Genomic DNA, 8,453 nt, shown 5'->3' on the forward strand with positions numbered 1-8,453 from the left:
GCGAGGCGAGAGCTCTACCACTGAGCCACAGCCTCAGCCCTGAGCCCCCTAAATTCTTATCTTGCTTTATTGCTTATCCCAATTGCAACTGGCAATAATATTGCTCAAGAACTGCTCTCATTGACCTATTGCTTTCACAAGTGTGGTTTCTTCCTCCCTGCCCCTCAGGAGTTTTATTTTCTGTATGATACAGTACTTTTATGATAAGATGTTTTAAAATACCAAATGGAGTCTACTCAAAAGTTTCCTCTGAGCTTGTTTTCTCTGCTTTAAAATAAAAGGATTAATTAGATTTAGCATCCTAAGCCAGACCATCCCATGAATGGAGAAACTAGATTCTCCATCACAAACTCCAGTTGTGGAGAAGAGGGAGTGCAGGATGGGACAGTGGGCTCAGGATTGGAAAAAGTGACAGGAACAATATAATCTCTACCCTCTCAAGCCCTAGAAATTAGAGGTCCCTGTGAGCTTTGTAAAAGTTCAAAAACGTGTCTTTTACTCTGAAGATTTTATCCAGTATGAATGTCTCATTCATACCACTGTGTTTTTGAAAACTTAAGTACACAATGAAGTATCCCACTTATTGATTTACAAACTGTGATGGTTAATTTTATGTATCCACTGACACAATTTTTAATGAAACAGTCTAGATATTGCTGTGAAGGTATTTTTAAGATGTGATTAAAACTTAAATCAGTAGATTTTCAGTAAGGCAGGTTATCTATCTATCTTGCATATTGGAAGCAGGCCACGTACAATCAGTTGAAGCTTTTAAAAGAAGGAGGCAGGCCCCTGGAAAAAGAGGAAATTCTGCCTCCAGACTGCCTTTAGGCTTCAGCTGCAACATTCTCTCTCCCCTGGGACACTATAGTCTTTCTGGACTTCACAATCACTTGAGCCACTTCTTAAAAATAAATCTCTCTCTCTCTCTCTCTCTCTCATATGTATGTTGTGTGTGTGTGTTTTTTTTTTTTAATGCTTCTGTTTCTCTGGAAAACTCTGACTAATTCACAAACTGCAATAAAACTACACAGTAGTTTTTATATTGAAAAAGAAAAGCAGAGTAAATTACAAATTTCTACTTCAAACTTTTCTTTCTACTTGAATAGAAGCATAATTCATTTTGGAGTTTAGTTACATACAAAGAATCAGTTACTATTATCAGAAACACAATGAGTACAACTAATCTATTTGTGCTGCAATTTGCCCTTCTTTGTTCTACTGTACAGTAAGAAAAAAAAAAAAAAAAAAAACCCAGCCTTGGACTCTCATGCCTCTGGTAAAGACACTCAAAGTTCTTTTCACAAATAGCACCCACCAGGATTGCCGCTTCCCATTGGCACAGAATTATCTCAGAACTTGGAAGCACAGAAAAAGGACAGATGAAAAAATGAAGGGACTCTCCCGAGAACAGGGTAGGAACAATAGGCCCAGCAAAGGAATGCTGACTCTCCTGAATTAGCCATTCATAAGCTGACAGAACTTTAAACATTTAAATATAAAATGCCAAAAAATAACTTGGCTACTGGTGAATGCCTGTAGTCCCAGCTACTCAGGAAGCTGAGGTAGGAGGATTGCAAGTTCAAGGCCAACCTCAGAAACTTAGGGAGACCCAGACTCAAAATTTAAAAAAATACAAAAGGGTTGGGGTGTTGCTCAACAGTTGAACACCCCAGGTTCAATACCCAGTACTGAAAAAAAAATTCCAATAATTAAGTTAGATTTGATATTATAATTTTAGTCTTAATAATAATTGTAACTTTACTCTTATTATTTTCTTTCTCTCCTCCTTGATACATCACTTGTTTCTCTAACTAAAAAAGGCAAACAGTAGGACACTAATTTGATCTTAATTATAAGTGCAATTTTACTCTTATTATTTCCTGTCTCTATCATAAATATTTTATTTTCTCTACATTTAAATCAGCGTGAAACTTTTATAATATGCTCCATCTTAAAAAAGAAATACTTCTTTGATCATAAAATCACTTCTAGCTCTTGGCCCATTTTTCACTGCTCTCTTTTAAATCAAAATTCAAGAGATGGGTGCATGCTGTGTCTCCACTCATCAATTTCATTTTCTTTTCAATTTATGTCAGTCAGCATTTTATATCCACTGTTCCACATGTATAATATGCTCCATCTTTTTTTTTCCCCAGTACTAAAGATTGAACCCAGGAGTGTTCTACCTCTCAGTTACATCTCCAGCCCTTTTCTAAAGATGTTATTTTGAGACAGGGACTATTGCCAGTATGGCCCTGAACTTGCACTCCTCCTTCCTCAGTCTCCTGAGGAGCTGGGATTACATCATGTGCCACCATGTCTAAGCAAAATGCTCATCTAAAAAAAGAAACAACACTGCTTTGATACCCAATTCCCCTCCAGCTACCATTTCATTTGTCACTCCCTCCTTAAGAAAAATTCAAATGATAGCTGCATGCACTGTCTCTATCCATCACCTTCATTCTCTATTCAGTGTATGCCAGTCAGGCTTTCCCCTCCCTATTCCATTGAACGCACGCACTCTTGTTGTTGTCACCAGTGATCCCCATCTTGATACACTGAAAGGTAGTGATTAATCTATTTGCCTCAAGACAAAGTATTTCCTGGTTTCATTTTCCTTCTTAGGTGTTGACTCCATCTCTGTCTCCATTACTGGCTCCTCCTCCTCTTCCTAAATTTTGAATGTTGAAGGACTCTCAGGACAGCCCTTGTCCCACTTTACTAGCCCTTCTATTTGTTCATATGTCCTAGTGAGTTCTTTGTATCATACATCTGTATCCTAATGAGTCCCATGGATATGTTTCTGGCACTGACCTCTCCCTGGACTTCCAAACTCATAACTAGTACTAGTTGTCTAGTACTCATCTCAAACTTAAAATGTTCCAAACAGATCCTTTGGTTCCTACTTCTGAAACTTTTCTGCCCAGAATGTTCTCCCATCTCAGTAAATGACACCCCACTGAGAAGGGCCCAAACCTGAGAATCATCCCTTAAGGGATATTGAATGGAAATTTTCCCCTGGCCTCAGAATTGACATCTAGAATCCAGTTCTGAGGGAAAAATTATTACATAATCCATGTTCTAAAAAGGGCCAGACACTTTGTTAGGTTTATTTATAACCAAAGAACCTGTTTTGTCACTCTCAAATATGATCCTACAAAGCCCTTTTTATTCTCCTAATCTGTCCACAAAGAAATTGTGACAGTGACGTTTTCTGTCCTCTGTGAAGCAGAAGTGAGTGCCCCCTCCTCCAGACAAGTGAGGGAAATCGTAGAGATGTGATGGTTGTAGGAAAAGAACATGTCTGTTCATCTGCTGTCAACTCCCTGCTTAGACAGCAGACTTGAGCAGGAAAAAGAGAAAATGAGGTGGGACAGCAGAGTGGACAGAGGGACAACCCTGGAGCTGCAGAAAGGACCAGCATTAGGTATGATGAATCTAGAATTCCTAAAAGGGCCAAATGATGGGGGTATCAAGACTAAAATCACCAGAGAGGGTTGGTGGCAGAACCAAAGGGATCCCACAGTAAAAATGAGGGCTTTGAGCTGAGTGGTTAGAAGAAATCAGTTTGGAATTATATGTCCCATGGCAAAGAACAAGGCAGAAAGGAGGGTCTCCAAATCCTTATGAGAGAAGGCACTGAGAGGGAGTGAGCGTTATGGGCAGATGAACATGAAGTTGACCTTGATATGAAGGGTTAAGTTGGGATACGCTAAAGCTGGCACTAAAATGCCTGCACATGGTCAGGAAATTGTGCCAATGGTTAGAAATACAGTAAAGGGACAGGAAAAAAAAATTCAACTGCATTGGAGGAAAATAAGTATGTCAACACCCACCCCATGGGGTGAATAATCCTGTTACTGTAACTATCTCTAAATTTGCTTTTCCCCTATTTGATCATACTCCAAAGCTGCCATTTCTTACCCCATCCATTCTTGCTACCCTGGTCTGAGCTGACATCACCTCTCCAGTGAATCTCCACTGTGACCTCCTCCCTGGGCTCCTTGCTCCCACTCTCCTTCTCCATAGCCCATGTCTGTCTTCTACTTGACAACCAGAGTTACCTTTTAAAAGCCTAAGTCAGTTCCCTATTCAAAAGTTGTGAACTCATCCTGAACTTTGCCAAAGGGAGCAAATAATATGTCATATTTTTGTAAATTAGATTCCTAATCAAGAGTAATGAATAATTAAGGAGAAATCTAATTAAAATTTTTAAAAGTTCATTACCATTTGTTGGATGGATACAGAAAATTTCAGTACCACGTTGTAGAAAATATTCTCCTTTCTCCATCCCAGTTGACAAGACGAAAGATCATTATAACCCCTGTCTGCCATCTCACGGTCACACAGACAACTGGAGAGTTTCCATCTTCTTCCTCACCATCTACTGCCATATTCATTCATTCAAAAACTATTGATTCACTGAGTGACTACTAATTGGCAGGTGTTGCCTTAGGTACTGGAAATACACCAATGAATAAAAAATCCCTGCTCCTATGGAGCTTGCATTATAGTGATCGGAGGTTTTATATTAATGATTGGATTAAAAGAATGTAGTAAAGTAAGTTTGGAGAAGACATTAAGATGTGGCTAGTTACACACTTATTTGACTAGTTATCTGTTATATGATAAATTAAGAAAATGAAAATTTACATTCTGAAACTTTTTTTGATAAATCATTTGCCAGTTCAATAAAACACTTAGTTTGCACTGATGAAATGAAAATAATATTTCAAATAATAAATAAGCTATTCTCATTTTCATAAATTTATCACAATAATTTTCTAAAATTTATAAAAATAGAAAAAAGTCTTTGTAACAAATCAATGATGCAAGAAACATAAGGGAGGGCTGGGGTGGTGGCTCAGCAGTAGAGCACTCGATTAGCACATTCGAGGCCCTGGGTTCAATCCTCAGCAAAATAAATAAATAAAATGTATTGTGTAAAAAAAAAAAAAAAAAGAAAAGAAAAAGGAAACATAAGGAAAAGTAGCTGATGTCCCCTGCATGAACTCTGATCCTACCCCAGCCTGGGAACCCTAGGCAGAGGCTGCAGTATGCCTCTACAACATTCCCTTCCTCGTATAAACATTCATAAATCTTGTGATGAAATATATGAACCTATGTTTTAAAATAGCCAAATATCAGCAACCCCACCCCCAGTTTTTTTTTTTTTTTGGTAGAATTCATGAGGATGGGAATGTATTATATACATCATATAGAAACTTGTCTGTTTAATTTACCAATATTGTGGTCCTCCCTCAAAATAGATTCAGTAGATTTGACATCTTTTGGGACAGGAGACTACTGGGGATTGAATCCAGTGTGCTTTATCATGGAGCTACAATTCCATCCCTAATATTTATTAGAGACAGGGTCTAGCTAAGTTATTGAGGATCTCGCTAAGTTGCGGAGGCCAGGTTTGAACTTGTGACTGCTGAGATTACAGGTAGGCACCACCTTGCTCACCTTGACATCTTCTTTAAAATAGATTTCCATTGACTAGATATACCAAATTTATATTTTAATCATATCCTTTACACATGGGCATTAAAACTCCTTCCTGTTCTATTGAGTAAATAAAGCAGTGCTTTACATTCATGTATATGTATTCCTCATATGCCACTACTGTTATTTTGGAGATAGATTCCCAAGTGTAAAATTGGTTGATGTAAAAACATGTATTCTTTCAATTTTAACAGATATTGTCAACTGACATTTGCTATAGTTCAGACATGAGATATACCTAGAAAAATTCATGTAACAATGCAGAAATGTTCAGAAGTGAAATAATTAGATTATGTCAGTTGTAAACTCACCCGTGAATCAATCTACTCGGTGGATTTATAATTTAAATAGATTCTGGGTGGTAACTGTTAGCAGGTATGGCATGACTGGAGAAAGTAGACCACTGGGGCCATGCCCTTGGGGAATACATTTTGTCATTTGCCTTCTCTGCTTCTCAGCTGTATGAGATGAGCAGCTTTCCTTCACCACACACTTCTGCCATAATGTTCTGCCTCATCTTAGTTCCAGGTAATGGAGTTGACTGACCATAATCACATAATTAAGCTTTTTTTCTCCAAGTTATTTTCAGGTATTTTGGTCACAGCAATGAAAAGCTGACTAAACAACATTCAAAAATTAGGAAAGTAACCCTCTCCTGACATCTTCTGCAGCACTGGGTATTATGAATCTGGTATGTAAGAAAAATAGTTTCTCATTGTATTCTTAATTTCCATTTTATTGATCACTGATAAAACTGAGCATTTGTCTGTGTATTTTTGACTACCCACAGATTTTTTTCTTCTATTAAATGCATATCATTTTCTTTCCCGACACCAATGTTTTAGTTTTTACTTTCTTTTCATTTTGATTCTCATTCAGGTTCACAGAGCTGGATTAATTATAATGCTTGGTTCTGGAGTCAGTTTTAAAATATGTCCATGGCTTCCCACTTTTTATTAGATTTATTCTTATGCACCTGAGAGTCTTTAAAGTTATTTCAAGTTTGATGTTTTCTTAAATAATTTAATAACTTGTTGCTGGTGTATAAATACACAATGGATTTTTACAAATTGTTCCTATCAAAAATCACTGAGCAGCCAGGTGAAGTGGCACACGCCTGTAATCCCAGAGACTCTGGAGGCTGAGGCAGGAGGATCACAAGTTCGAAGCCAGCCTCAGCAATTTAATGAGGCCCTATGCAACTTAGTGAGACTCCATCTAAAAATAAAACATAAAAGGGGCTGGGGATGTATCTCAGTGATAAAGTGCTCCTGGGTTAAATCCCCAGATGACAGGGTCTCAATAAGTTGCATAGGGCGTCACTAGAATTTAGTATATATATATATATATATATATATATATATATATATATATATATATTTTTGGTAAAATGTGCTAATGTAAAGAATTAGAAGATTAGTGATGTTTAATTTAATAGAATGCATTCTTTCTCATGGAAATGGGAATATAATAAGTGTCCTGTAGGTGATTGGGTTGTAGCAATTTTATTGAAGATTAAAGTTTGATTGACCTTTGTTAGGGTGATTAACCTTTCAGAAATTAAAAGCCAGATTGGAATTAGTCTGTCCAATTTAAATGCAAACATTGAGCAGATTCTATGTCATTCAAATAATAATAATAAAAACCCTCCTATTTTAATTTTCGTTTTTGCACGTCTGGTGAAATGCTGCTTTAGAAGGACCATAGCTCTGACAAGAGTGTCTCTGTGGCAGAGAATCTAGAAATAATGTGTATATTATTGGGAGCCTGTGGGGAGAAAGTCCCAAGAACCATTCTCCTACCCCATAAAACATCAAAACCATTCCCACTAGCTCTGCATAACTGGAAATACTTGCTCTCCAAACAAAAATGATCTAGGAATGTACTGAAGAGGTTAGGAATAAATAGCAATAACATCTCTATTCCAAACCAATGACAAAAACCTAAACTGAATATTATATCAATGTTAAATGTATACAATGGCTCCTGAAAAACACATGTTTTATTGAAGTTGCTTATGAACCAGTACCTGAAAGTTGATTATTTCTGATGTCTGGAATTTTATTCCCCAGGATCTCTAATCATCTCTGGATGTATTCCCCTTTTTCATTAGGTTCAAAAATTGTTAGAGGAGAAGCAAACTCTAATTATTTGCAATGGTACTTAATGGTTTAGTTTTATTTCTCTTTCTTAAATTATCTTGAAGCATTTGTGAAGAGTTTGCATATTCACATTGCTTCAAAAAACGGTTTTCATTTTTTCATATCATACTATTTTTTATTATTACTAAGTCAGTGAATCTTTTTAGTTTTAGGTCCCACCACCCAGTGAATGCATCTTCCTTTCATGTGTCTATGAACTATTAAAATGGTAATAAAGATTCTCTTCATTCCATCTGTAATTTATTTCTCTCTCTTTTCATCAAAGAATTCGCTCTGAATGTGTCAAGGTAGAAAAATCCAAGGTATTATAGTGTAAAAATTAAGAAGCCTGAGGTGCTATAGTTTATTTTTTTACACGAGCTTTTCATGTATGCTTTCAACATCCTTCTGAAAGATAGGCTTCCTCTGTAGGCCTATAAGGAAAGTCAAAAGATGAAATACTTGGGAGAGAGAGACTGAAATTATACACACTTACCAAAGTGACTGGCATCCTCTAGAGAGCTGGATAATTCCTTGAGGCATAAATTAATAATATGTTTAACTAAGATCTATTTGCTATAAGGATAATTTCCTAATTCTTAATTGTGAGACAAGTATTCCTCATAAACTGTAAACAAATATGTTGTTCTGTACATTGTCTGATAAAGTAGAGGTCATCAGCTTTAGTTTTGGCATAGTGAATTGTCGAACTTTAAAAAATTCATTTGCTCCAATTGTTCTCTTAATAAAGTTAATCTTTACTAAAAAAAAAAAAAAAAAAAAAAAAAAAAAAAAAAAAAA

The sequence above is a fragment of the Marmota marmota genome, unplaced genomic scaffold, assembly GCF_001458135.2.
Source record: "Marmota marmota marmota unplaced genomic scaffold, marMar, whole genome shotgun sequence".
Lineage (NCBI taxonomy): Eukaryota > Metazoa > Chordata > Mammalia > Rodentia > Sciuridae > Marmota > Marmota marmota.